Source organism: Chamaea fasciata, unplaced genomic scaffold (assembly GCF_029207755.1).
Source record: "Chamaea fasciata isolate MVZ Bird 193981 ecotype frontalis unplaced genomic scaffold, bChaFas1.0.hap1 SCAF_10, whole genome shotgun sequence".
NCBI classification, from domain to species: domain Eukaryota; kingdom Metazoa; phylum Chordata; class Aves; order Passeriformes; family Sylviidae; genus Chamaea; species Chamaea fasciata.
Genome location: NW_027094095.1, coordinates 9,404,145 through 9,418,359, shown reverse-complemented (window position 1 = coordinate 9,418,359; position 14,215 = coordinate 9,404,145). Strand labels below are relative to the sequence as shown.

At 40.1% G+C, this 14,215-nt stretch overlaps 1 long non-coding RNA gene across 6 annotated transcripts in view; it reads right to left on the bottom strand.

Annotated features, from left to right (window-relative positions):
- Positions 1–3,696, bottom strand: part of LOC136294494 (uncharacterized) — a 213,252-nt gene extending 209,556 nt beyond the window's left edge. For all 6 annotated transcript variants that reach the window (XR_010722418.1, XR_010722420.1, XR_010722422.1 and 3 more), the window contains exon 1: positions 3,616–3,696. This is a non-coding gene — a long non-coding RNA (uncharacterized lncRNA). The remainder of the gene's footprint in view (positions 1–3,615) is intronic.
- Positions 3,697–14,215: the final 10,519 nt, after the last annotated feature.

The window sequence follows — 14,215 nt, the reverse complement described above, 5'->3', positions numbered from 1 at the left end:
TCCAGTATTTTCTGGTGACTTTAAAGCTCCACATTATTTTCTAATTCTTCATGTCAGTATTATTCCTGCATCTAAGGCACAGTAAAAGTAAATTCAGTCATGTCCAACTTAACAGCATCACACACACGTCCCCTCTGAAAGGACAATCTGTATGTCTGCAGTACAGAGAATTCGGGCACTCAACAGCTTTTCACTAACACTTACTTGTCTATCATGATCTCACATTGATTTACACTATTAGCATAAACAGATTGCTGGAAATTCTTGAATTTGAGTCACCTGTGCACAAGACTGCATCATTATCTAAGGAATTTTTCAAGACCTGATTGCAATGTCTGAAAAGCCGGCTCTTAGGGGAGCTAATGATACATGATGAAATTACCTCAAAAGAAAAACAACACGGCAAGCAGTGCAGACCAACAAAAATGCCTCCACCAAAAAAGCTTTGACCATGAGTCAGATGCTCTTTTTTTTTTCCCCTTTAGTCTGTTACTCATGCATAAAAGCCTCACTTAAATAACTTGAAAACAGCAGGGGAAAGAAAACCCAAAACAAACACAAAAAACCAAAACAAAACTAACAAAACCTAAACAAATAAGCAGTCACATCAACAAATCAACCCACACAAACCAAACCACAAATAACTCCTGCAGGGCAGTCCCAAAATTTGAAATCTCACTGTGTAGTTCTGTTCTCACCAAAACCCTTAGATAATCAACTGTAGACACAGGTGAATGGGAATTAGCCTCCTCCACGTGCTTTAAATCCTAGTCTGGATTAATGCATGGAGCAAGGCAGTATCACAAAATACAGCACCTATAAACAACCTACAGTTGAGCCAGATAAATGCAGACAGCAGCAGCATTCCTCAGTAGCAACCAGCAATCTGATTTATTAGGCCATAAAGCAATCTTAAATGAAACAAAATGAAAGAGCAGTTAAATTTTTGAAAAAATTTTTTCCTTTTTTTTTTTTTTTTTGCAAAGCCTTAAGACACTGACAATATTTACAGCCCACACAGAGAAACACAGATGGGCAAAAATTAATCTGCCAAAATAACTTTCCCCAAAATTGTGGTGGACTTGCCTGAGTGAAGGTTTTATTATTATATGATTAATAATGCTATTGAGAAGTACAGGGTCAAACACTTGCACAGTGGTAAAGATGTGGGTAAAATTACCTCTTCAGAGTAAGGAAGCAGATCACTCATTTTTACACTAGTATGAAATCTATACATCATTGCATGTTGCTTTTCAGATCTATTCTTTTCACTGAAGCAGTGGACACAAAGTCCATAAAAATTATCTTGAATAAAAGACTCTATATGGTGCAAATGTTTACCTAAACTGCAACAGATTCTGTGCTAATTTCCACAGTATGATGAAGGGAAATTGATTACATCCTTTTGCTGCTGCTATTTAATAAACAGTTTTTAGTGCATCCAAAGTCAGTTATTTCCAGCAACTAAAATTAATTGTCAAGTATAGTGATTTTTCTCTCCTTATCAACACATTTACATCATCATGCCATAATAGATATTTCAAACTTTCAGAGGAAAGCACCAAGTCCTTTTGTCATTTGTTCCTGTTATGTGACTAAGATCCAATCTTGCATCCATGTACAATTATGTTTAAGAAAAGGTTGTCCTAGCAGGTTCCACAGAAAGAGGAGCTCACAAAAGCTTGCTGCAAGCTGTTTCTGTGGGCTGTACATGAACAGCTTCCTCTTTTCAGATATCAGATTGCCTTTTCTTACTCTCCTCTATAACTGTCCAGCAACCTGTTTTATAAACTCTTTCTCAAATGAGGCTACACTTACAAAAACACCAGGGAAATTCCTCACCATCAGGCCATTCTCTTCAACCCTCCCAGAAATCTATTTTTAGCAGAGACAACCTTTTAAGCTGTATGACATTCAAGGTCTGAATTCCCAGGGGAAAAATAAAACACAACAGCATTTTTATTGCCCATCTCAAGGGATGCAGCAATTAATTTTTTCCTCAGTGTACTAATGTACTTCATGGATGCCGTTATTGTTATGGTGATAAAGGATGACTCTAAAGTGAAAATGAAGACAGCATGACTAGAAACTTCAGAGGAAGATTTCTCTACCAGGGTCAGAGAGAGCAAGTGAAATACAGAATTAAGTAGAGAGTGTTATTATAGCCCAGAGATCTTCTTTTCTTTCCCTTTCCCTCCTTTTTCTTTCCTTAGAAAATAATAATGCCTTGAAATAAACTGCCAGAGTTCAAACAAAACTCTAGTGCCAACTTCAACTGTTCAGTGATTTAGAATACCAAAGTAACCTTGAAATACTTGCTACTCCTTGGTTTCCCTTCCCTACTTGTTTTTTTTACTCAAAAAAAGTGATTTGAGGGAGAAAAAATAGGAGAGGAAGGAAGATTGAATGTCAAATTTTGATCAAGAGACTACCTCTGCCGTGCAAATGAAGCAACAATATAAGAAACAGGGGAAGGAACAAAATCATTATGATCTTAGTTCTAAATAATGTGTCCAAGGTCCTATTAAATTTGAATTTCAGGAGGAAAATATTTACACATTTAAACCACATACTTCAGTCCTGTTCTGGGCCACGGAATCTATTTGTAAATTAGATCCTGTCTGTAAGAAAATCTACTACAACAGTTTAACATTTTTTTTTCCACAGTCTGAAAATAACAAGCTTTAGGATGCTCACTCTTGGTCTGTGGAGACACAATGTCATGTGAACTCACAAGCAACAAGTTGCTCACAGGCTGGGAAGCACCATCAATAGAACATCACAGATTTATATCCACCTCTAGTCATATCCTCTCCCCAGCACTTAAAAAATTGTGGGTTTTGCATAGTTTTGCTTATTTAGCAGAAATACTCTCCTTAGCCCAATCCACAAAGGCTTGTACATTCAGGCAACTCCAAATGTGGGGTCAATAAACCAGTCAGATGCAAAGTTCAAACACATCTAACTACTATTTTGATAATAACCTCTACATTTCAGTAACTATCAGTGTGTGTGAGCATATACATGTCAGTCTGTCAATGATTATCACTACAGATATCTATAAACAACAGTGAAATATCAGTGTTTTCAAAACAGATTGTTATCATCAACATCTCTAATTCTCTTTTTCTTACTTTTCCTGCTATATTCATTTAGCAATAGCTGCATTTTCTAATTGAGATTTTTGATTTATTCTTGGCACCAAAAGTTTACACCAAGACCAAAATTGGTTTCTTCTCAACCAGATTACCATCCTCCTCCACATCTCTACTTCACAAAAAAAGAAAGCTCAGAAAAACTGTTTTTCAGGCTTTCTGAGTGTTGTTAGTTGTTGCAGCAGCAGCAACCCTCTTGTTAGAGGGTAGAAATGACCTGAGACACAGACTTCTTGCTTATCACAGCATGAAAAAGGTCCTACTTTAGTCCTCCTTACAGCTCAGCCATCCCGACTCCAGCTATTCACTGGCTCTGGCTGCAGCAAGCTCCTGCTGTAGATTTCCCTTCCAGCCTCTGACTGCAGGTATCAGTTTGCAGTCTGTGACTGCAGGTTTTTTACCTGGCTAGACTGTGGCTGCAGGTTCTAGCAACAGGTTCCAACTGCACACCCAGACTGACCTCACAGCAGTGATTCTCTCTCCTCAGCATTCTCCTTCTTCATGATCCTCTAGTTCCCTCTTCCTCAAGGTTCCTCCGCCTTCATGATCCCCCTCACCAGCCAACCCACTCCCTTTAATCACACTTGTCTTTATTGGATACAGCTGTGACTCATTGGGGCGAGGCTGTATTGGGTAATTAACACAGCTGTTAATTATCAGGGGTGAGGTCACCTGGATTCCCTTCTCCCACAGTATCATTGTATAATCTCTGTCTCACATTCTTGTACAAAGAAGAGAGATCCCAATGGACAATCAAGCATCAAATGGAAATGCCTTGTGTTGATCGTGTTTAAAATATGACTTGACTTAGGCTCTGTCAGCAAAATTCCTCTCTCTCCATGATTTCCTGACTTTCAGAGCTTTGAAGATTTACACACATTTTCACAAGGGGAAGCAAACCTCTCCTTTACCTTTAGGGACTCTGACTCTGGAGCCCCTGGGCAGAGATTCTGCACAAACAGAGAGATCCATCATGATGAATTTAGGGGAGGCTGAGCTGATACCAGTAAACAACAATTTCTAGTTTTTCTCCTGCCCTCTTTAAGATCATAGACGCTGTCACACAAAAATAAAACAAATAAAAAGCTGCTCCAAAATGTGCCAGCAACTTTGCAATGATCTGAGTTGGTGTAACTACAGAGAGCAGAAGCCTCATAACCCAGAGACAAAAAAATGAGGCTGCAAACAGAATTCATTCCCCCAGGACACAAATAAGACATTTAAATACATGTCTTGGTTTAAATAGCTGGCAACAAACATGGGTTTCATGTATTCTAAAACTTCTCTGAGCTATCTTTCCCCTCGTATGTTTGAAAACTATTTTTGGAGTTCGAGCCCAATTTCAGGCATTCAGTGGTACATCATGAAATCACAGTGTTACAGATTACAGCCCATTTCAGCAGTAGGTTTTTATACCATATGGGTACCTCTGAAAATAAAGGGAATTAATTATTAAAACCCCACTTTTCACAATACTCAGACAATTACTGTCAGAGCAGCCCAACCACCTGAACAAACAAGGTGTTGCCAGACACGAGACCAGAATAATACAGGCAGCCTGTTCACTGATGTTTGTGCCAAGCCACAAACAGCGGGAATAGGAGTTGATTCTACCTCCTGCAAAAAGCACAGTGCTTGAATAACCTCGGCTGATGACTTAAAATGACCTAGCTGAAAGGCTCAGCTCTGTGGTCACATTGACCTAATCTTTTTTTTTTTTTTTTAACGGACTTCTCTTTTCAAATGGAGGATTTTTGGAGGACTGCTGCTTCTTCAAAACACAAAGAAAAATATTAAACTAAGGCTCTAAAGAAGAACTTAGGAAGAACTAGATTAAAAGGATTGCACTGTCTCAAATTCCCCCCATGATCGTGGGTGTTCAGTTCCTAAGGGCTGGTATAAATTGAGTATTGTATCACTTCTCTGCCTCACAGTGGGAGCGGAATATTACAGCACCTATCCCAGAGCCTGAACCCTGACTGGGACCACAGCAGAAGCAGATGCTTAAGGAACATCTTTCACTGCTTTATTTTGCCATTTTTCATCAGTCTCCAGCATTTGTTTCACCTTCCTTAGATCCTATACAGAGAGAAACAGTAAATAATTATTCTCTATTCACTCTCTCCAGGCAGCTCATAACATTGCATTATTAGCCCTCTGGTAATTTTTTTTTTCCCCCAAGCCAGAAATCCTGCAAATGTTCAACCTCTTTTAGCAGTGGAGCAATTCCACATGTTCTTCTCCTTTATTGCTTTTTCTGCACTTTACAGCTCTATGCTACATGTCAATTATTTCAACATTTTGAACTGGTGAAGTAAGCAGACATTCACAGATGTATACAATAACATGACAACTATTTTCTGTTTTCTTCTTCATTACTTCCAAGACATTTCTAACACCATATTAGTTTTGTTGGCTGTATTAGCAAGTAACATCAAAAAAAGATTGATTTCTATTAAATCTGTCCTCCAATTTTCTATCAAATGCCACTGCTGGCAGAGTGTATTACTCTCCTTGTATTGCATTCTGAACCTGCCAGTACGCTGAGAGATTTGAATGATTGCATTCTGAAGAGAAGCCTATTTGTCTCTGCAAATTAGTCACTCTGATATCCTCAGGACAATTACAGTATTAAAAGTTAGAAATTAAATTAAATAAGTGAGGGACTAGTTTGAGAGTTAGTAGCACTCTGCAATGCCAAGTGCCAGTTCAGGTCAGGAAATTAAAAACACTGTGATCAGGTGAAACAGAAAGTGGCATGAACAAATTAAGTGTGCTCATAAGTGACTCCTCCGCGGTGCAGTCAGGTGCTATTGACCGATTTCATCTAGTCAAAGCCTCATAATTTGAAAAGATTTATGAAAATGGTATCTTTGGGAGCACAGGCCCTTCTGACATAAGAGATGTTGTGATTCCTGTTTTGTTTTACCGGCCTCAAAACCAAAAACATTGTCTGCTTCATTTCCATCACAGCCTGGACTTGCCTGTTTATACACTCTTCGTGCTTGATACCCCTGCCTTTTCCGAGATCTGGGCAGATCACAGCCCAAAGCAAGAAGGCAACAGGTAACTGGCAGTATCATCAAAGCTTTGCACAGCTCTGGGTTACTGACGTTCTCAGTGTGCAACTGCTTAGCCACCATGGACTGGTGAACATATAGTTATGGTAGAAAATATCCATTAAAAAAAAACAAAATATACAACAAATACTGAACAAAAGGCATTCCCCAGAAGACAGTGGGCTGTGGAGGCAGCATGTTCTGGGTAAAGAACCACGCTCTGAGCCACTAATTCCTTCCAGCACCACGTGCTACAACTGCCATGAGGATGGGAACCATCTCCTGCCATCAACTTCACCTACGAATCAATAAGAAACCAGCACAATTCCCAGGCATGCAAGCCTAAGTGCTGTTTTCTGGAGGGAATACACTAGGCTGGGAGTTGCTTCAATGTGCAGGCACTGCAGTTTCTAAATGGCTCTCTGGGGTAGCCCCTGACAGTGTGAGCAGAGCTCCAGGGTGGAGCAGACACAGGGCGAGGGCTGAGCCTCGAGCAGCTGAGATCCTGCTGGAAACAGGGAAAGTGGAGGGGAAAACCAGCAGAAGTTACAAGTAAGCATATGGACCAAAGAGATATTTATTGTGGAGTTATGATAGTTTATCATATAAACTTCTGAGGAAAAGAAATTGAACAGCTCCAAACAATTTCTGTAAAAGCCTATTAAATGAAAATGACTTCTACTCTTTTTTATCACGATTTCTTTATCTCTGTATTAGCTGCTCAAAAAGCAGCTTGAAGATCACAACAGCAGTCTGCACATACCAATGGCCTCACTGAACTAAAACAGAAGTTCATAAATGCGGGAGGGAGTATCTTGAATACATTAGGATCATGCGGACTACAATAGAAGAAACCACAACCAGCAGGACACTCAAGTCCAGACTATTCATTAAACTCCCTTTACAGAAAGGGAAGACAGCAACAGCACAAACACGCAAATTCAGCAGTCCAGATTTTACTGCTGTGCATGTGATTGCTGGAAAATACCTCTGTGACTCTTCTGAACAAGGATGGCAATGAATACTTGATAGAAACCTAGGCAGTACTTTGAATGTCGATGTATGACTATACATGACATATAGAGAAAAGAACTAATTTCTTTCTTCTTTGTCTTGCAGTTTACCCAAAGAGTAAATGAATTTACTGCAAGAGTAAAGATACACTAACACACTCCTTAGAAGAAAATGAAAACTTAAAGTATATGGACACACACCTTCTTTTTATAATCAAAAAAAAAGTATATATTAAAAATATGGATTGCCTGGAATTATCTCCTTTATGAAAAACTTAGTTACCACCTGCTACTCCATGCAGAGCTTTTCCTCTGAGACAACAGATGAAAACAGACACTTGGTTTGTAAAAGTTATTAAATGGAGGTAATTAAACAAGCTACATAGACATCTTGGAATATTAATGCCTTCCTGCAATAACACAAAAAAAAAAAAAAAAAGATGATTTCAGCAGGCCTTGGGGCAGCCCTCTTTTTTAAGAGCTTAGTAACGGTGCAAGGCTTTTTTGCCACGCTGAAGTCTCGTGCACACATGAAGAATTAACTTAATCTAAAATAAGTATGCTTATAACATAAATTTAGTTTGAAATACTTAACTAAATAACATTTGAACATAGTCTTGAACAAGTAAAGCAATTTATGCTTACCAGGCTTTAGTTTTGAATAATCATTTCCAATATCAAGTACAATATCAGCTTTAGAATTTAACTCAGGACCAGTATAAGATCTTAGTTGTCAATCACAAGCACACAGGTGCATTTAAAAGTGACAATCTGTTGTGCAATGTTAAGTTTTTAACACTCATTTTTCATTCACACTGTAGTGATTTTCGTTTTAGCTGAAGGATACTTCACAGTCACCCAGTGCTGCTCAGGCTCATTTAAAAGGCCTCATCATTGATTTCTTTGAATCAAACTGAGACAGAATATTATCAAAGACCAATTTTCTTTGCAAGCTCCTACTGTACTTTTGAAATAAAAATATATAGCAATAAATGTCAGTGCCTATGTCTGGGTATAAAGGGAGCAAATCCCCCAGGAGAGTGAAGGAAAGCTTCAAGTGAGGGAAAGCTTCAATTACAGGGTGAGAGAGTTACAGAAGTCTGTTCATAATTGTGTCTAAATAGAGAAGAATGTGATTTTTACATACTTTTACCTTTTTTCTTTTTTTTTTTACATTTAGGACTGAAAGCAAATCTTTCTAAATGCTATTAATATAATTATATTTTAGAGCACAGAGTTGTCAGTTCGCCCCTGAAGTCATCATGCAGCCTATCATCACACACTGTAAAGGCCATTTTTGCCATTATGAATGCTTCATGTACGTCACAGAGTTAATTCTAGTGGGATAAACTTTCTAACTTTAAATTTCAGTATTAAAATTACAGTAAACCTTAATAAGCTCTGTCTCCAGAAGAAAGAAAGTTAAAGAAGAAAGGAGATTATTAAATATGAGCGTTTTTTAAAAAAATCTGTTCTCCCTTTATATCTTACCTCAAAACAGGATCTCGCAATGAGGACAAAAAAAAAAAAGCTTACACAACATCAGCACCTTTTCACTATTTCACCTTTCACTAAAAGGCCCTTCTTTACTGAAAGCATAAGTCTCTGTCTAAAGACAATTTTTGAATGGTTTTACAAAGCCAAATGAAAACACTGATTCAAGTGAAATATACCTAATTTATTCTCATTTCTGATTCTACTAGGAGTGAATGAAAAAGAGCAGGAAAGCTTTCTAAGAGCTGATAAAAGCTTTCATAGATTGACAGTAGCAAAACACAGTTTTCCTACCGAAAAGGTTTATTTAATCTAGCAGACAATATTCAGCATCATTGCAACAATCAGCATGCTCAGACATGGAGCATCAGCAAAATTAGTGACCAGAAGGTCACACTTTACCCCTGAGAAAACAACAGCTGCTGAAACACCTTAGCAAGGGGAGCACTGGCAACACCGTTATTCAGACTTTATAAATCAAGTCTGGGTTTCTTTCTGAAAAATCTGTTCCAGTTTATCCCCTAGACCGGTTGAAGGTGAAGTCTCTGACTTACGTTGCCTCATGGATTAGGCTAGATAACAATGACTGTCCTTAACACCAAAACATCTTACTGCTACTAATGAGAATAACGTGGTCAAAATTCAAGGACAGGGAAGAAAATGTCCTAGTTTTCAGCTGGGTTGCAGCCACACTAGTATTTATGAAGTCAGTAAAACATGGGTGAACACACTCCACTGATAAGTTTTTAAATATTTTTATATCAACACCATGTGTACAAATCAATGAGGAAAACATACAGATTCATGGGTAGCAGTTTTTCTGCACAGCTGATCTTTAAGGCACAAGGTGCAGTAAGACTGGAGTGCTGATCTCCATTAGACTCTGATAGATTTTAAAGGATACTTTTAGTTATTCAAAGCATGTTGTGATCCTGACATGTTTGAGAATACTTAGAAACACGGGTGAGAATTAGAACTGACAAGCCATGCAAAGAATCTAAGTGGACTGTCATTTTTATTTATAGTGCCACTCTTATGTTACCGACATCATGATTAGGAAGACTGCATGTCACCACATCTTTTGGGCATTAAACAAGTTGCACTGTATCCCTGAATGAGCTAAAATTGTTGTTTCATACCTTTTAGGAAGGATGGAATAATCCTGGCAAAGGTAACAAGACACTCTTCTGGGTACTAATAAAATAAATTAGCATAAACACATTATAAAGCTATCAAGTGTCTCTGTTAATGACTTACAGAAATGTACTACTTCAGTAGTGAACTAATGCTACTAGAAAAGAGAACATCCTCTTAGATATATGGTAATAATGCTTTTATGGTTCATAGTCACCCAAAACCTCAAATAAAACTAACAAGTATTAACCTTGTTTCACATCATCATCTAGTTCAGTCAAAAGGCTTTAGCCAGTAACACATCCATAGGTTTTGAGCCTCAAAATGAGTCAAGAATAGGTTTTTAATCTGTTGAACCCCCACACTACACAAGAAACCAAAGACTCTCATTCCTCCAGTGAAGATGCTGGGGCACTTTTAGCAACCCTCCAGGTCTTCATGATATTTCAGTAACAGACACTTCGTGTAATATGTTCAGGTGAATTAAAGGAAATAAGGCAAGGAAATGCAATTAGTGCAGTAGTCCTAGATCTGAGGTTTAGAGTACTTCGCGTGCGCATTTTGAAAAAGTTTCAGACTTTTTTCTAAAAAAGCTTGGAAGAAGATCCTAACCATGCAGAAGAGAGGTTGAGATTTTTGTTGCTTCAGGCACATAGACTTACAAGATAAAATCTTTGACATTGCCAAGCTTTCACTGCTCTGATTCACATGCCTTCCAAATCTACATACCCTGTTTCTGCTGGGTTTGCATGGCGTCCTCTCCTAAACTCCTGCATTTTTCTAACCCCAGTATCTGTCTCCTGTTGAGCAGAGCTCCTCTCTCCGCCCATGAATTTCTCACCCTAACACACTCACCTCCCTCCCCAACTCACTTGTGGCAACTGCTAATTCACTCACAGGCTCCTCTCACCTGCGGCACACCCAGATGGTTCTGTCACAGCACGTCTGGGGACAGCACAGGCTCATACCCAAACCGCAGAGCTGAGAGAGGAGGTCCAGGGGCAACCTGGCTTTAGCAGCCCTTTCAAGCTCCTCCTGACTCGCAGTGCAGACAGCCACAGCGAGGGAGGAGCTGGCCTGTGGCTGTGCGCCCTGAGGAGCTGAGTGAGGCGCGTTTGTCACAACTGTGCACCCAGCTGCGAGAATTTCAGTTCCTGGAGGGGAGGGAGGGGAGCTATTTCTGGAACATGCCATGGCAATCACTACTGATGCATACAGCACACTGTCCAAGGAGACAGGAAATTTACCTAAAATTAGGTTCCGAATTATGGACCGTTATTCACATTAAATCCTACCCTGTCTGCACATTTTCCCTAGCGCAAAGGGAAGGTGAAGCTGGAAGGTGTGGGGATGCAGGGGAGGTGCCCTCCCAGGCTGGGTGTGCTCCCAGCCCAGCACGCACAGGGGGTCCTGCAGTCCCCTTGGTGTGCCGGGCCTGTGCCAGGGCCACCAACGCCAGGGGCACAGACCCACAGGCACAGGGTCAGTTTCACGCCTTAAGTTTGAGCTTTCATGTTTTCCACATTCTGTGCTGCCTTGGGGTGCAGTTCTGAGCCTCATATTAAGAGCTAGTAAGCTCTCTTCACAGAGTAGGGAGACAAAACAAATCCTTTTCCGGCGGAAGACCAAGGACAACAAGTACAAGTTTCAGGCCCAAAAGCACAAACAACGGTGGACTGAAGAGAGAAAACAAGAAGGATGGGACTTCATCATCTGAAGCTGTAATTGGACAATTAAATCCCAATATGCAAATGGACCAAAACTTATAAACATGTGAGACCTCATGACCGGTCAGTCATTTTGTGTCCATTCTAAGTACACCTTGGTGTAGCCCTGGTCAGGCTCTTGTCTGGCCCAAGGTGTATCCTAAAGGCATTTTAATAAATACCTGCTTTATTTATATATTTATTCTCTGCTTCTGTCTAGTCTCTGTTCCAGGTCAGCCTTCCCAAGTCATCAGACTGGGGGCCTACATGCACACAAAGACAGCCCATTCCCACAGAAAAGAGTCAGGAACAGAGCCTTAAGACTGGGCAAGCCAGGGTGAGAACAGGCAGTGCTGACCAGCAGCCTGCTCACACTTAACCAGCCCTTTTTATCTCCCTGCTCTCCCTTTTTTTCATTCTTCTCCCATTTTTTTGCATCTGCCTTTCTTTTTCCCCAGAAGAAAAACCCACTCCTGCATACTTTTCCCATTAGTTTCAATTTTGCTACACCAATCCCCATGTTTGCTCTCCTGACACCATTATCTATGTCATCCAAGCTTTCTACCACACGTTGACAAGGTTACCCAAATTCTTTCGGTATTGTAGGATTTCACACCCCCAAAGGCTCCCTCCAGTTATCTGTGAATGTCACTCTCACCTAACTCCCCGTTTTCCACCTGGGAAATCCAGCTAAGCTCAGGGCACTGTTTGTACCCAAAGTTAGTATTTCTGATCCCATTACCGAGGTCACCTCAATATTATATAGTATGATTGTTTATGGTTATCTAGGTGCTGTTATGGCTATCCAGGCTTTGAGAGATTCCCTTTCCTGAAAGGTCCCCCTTGCAATTATTGGCATTTCTCATGTAATCCCCCCCTCAGCCATTTGTGCAATCTGACCACACACCTTCGCTCCACTCACTTCTGCTGTCACCTCTTCTCACACCTCTCCACGCCTTTAGTTTTCCTTTCTGCTAAATCTGTCTGTCCTTCCAACTGCTTATCCCACTTGCCCTTCTGTTCTGTCTTCAAGTCTGAAGATGGATACTCAGGGGAAAATGAGATGATTCATGGAATGTAAGCAGATCTGACTCTCCCTTGCATAGGGCTGGAACTACCAAGCTTTTTACATGTATTTATCCTCCAGCAAAGGAAAAAGAAAACTTATAATTTGTAGTATTAGTTTCCCCCTTCAAGTCCAGGGAAAACTGTCTTAATTTAGTCTCCTTCCTTTCTTTTCCCCATCACATTTTTGCCTCTGTTAACAGGAAAACTGTCATCCATAAGAACACTCTCCAGCAGATGTCAGTTCCTACTTCTGATAATGAGACTTTTGCAATGAAAACAAGCAGAGAAAAGGGGATGATGAAGCAGGACTCCTCAGCAGCAGGAAGATGAAAAGTTTCTCTTCCCATTTACTGGTGGTGCAACAGCTGAGCTCCCATTAGATTAACTCATGCACTCAGGATTCATGCCTTTGCTCCATTAATCACTTCATCTCCCACTGGGAATGCAGAAAGGCAACAGGAGCTGCTCTTTGTGATCGTGACAAGATTCCCTCATGGAATAAATAACACAGAAAGGGGTGAATAAAGCAGAACTTGAAACTAAAATTGGCAAAGATTCATCAATATTGATACAAATAACTATGCTCTGATGTTTTGGGATACTTGCATGCGGCTAATACAGGTACACAGGGCGGAGCCAATTCCAAGAGGTGTCAAACAAACCCCTGCGCAGCAGAGCTCCAGAGTTCTGTCATGTAATGAGCATTCTTGCAGGAATCTTTCAGCAGGGTGCTGCTGTGCCTGCCCTTGCCCTGGGCAGGAAGCATCACTGTCTCCTCCTTCTCAAATGGTTTGTTGTGGTCCAAGGCAGCCTAGAATCAAGAAGGGACCATGCTGGTCACCAAGAATTACTGGCATCCACGCAGTGAGTGCCAAAACAGACAAGGTACACAGAGCAGATTCCTTCAACTTATTTGAAGTATGCACAGCTCTGCAAGTAAAGAAAGAGCAACTGAATACCAGTGGAAAAAGTATAGGTCAGTGCAAGAGCAAGAAAGAAACTTTGAATTCCTACAGAGGGAACTGGGGGAAATGGGCAAATAAATCACACCCTACCGCGATTGTTACATTTAAGTTAGCAGGAATTGAAGGTGATTCAATTTTGTAGGCCAGGACTTTGCAGAGAGAGGTAATTTTGATCGCATTCAATTTTGGGCACATTAAGACCCCAAAAACTGCTTTCCAAAGAACATGACTTTTGATAATCAAGGTTACTACTTCCAAATTAGGCATCTAAAATTACTTTTTGAAAACCACAGCATTCACCATTAAGGCACAGACTATTAGTGATCAATTCACTGTGTCAACTCAAATTCTAAAGAATATTCACTTATTCAAATTATTTCTTTAGAGTCAAACCTGACACTTCGGCTCTCTGTATTTACATATACCCTTAAGAAATTGCCAATTCTTTTTAAAATAACCATAGTAACCAAGTGCAATCATAAAACTCATATTTCAGGGCTGGCCCAGAGTGAGGACTCAGTATTGTAAACACTAAGAGATTAGCCCATTACAGCAAAGAGCATGGAGCCTGAGCAGCCAAATCAGATCAAACATAGAGGAAAGAATATAAAAACAAAGCAG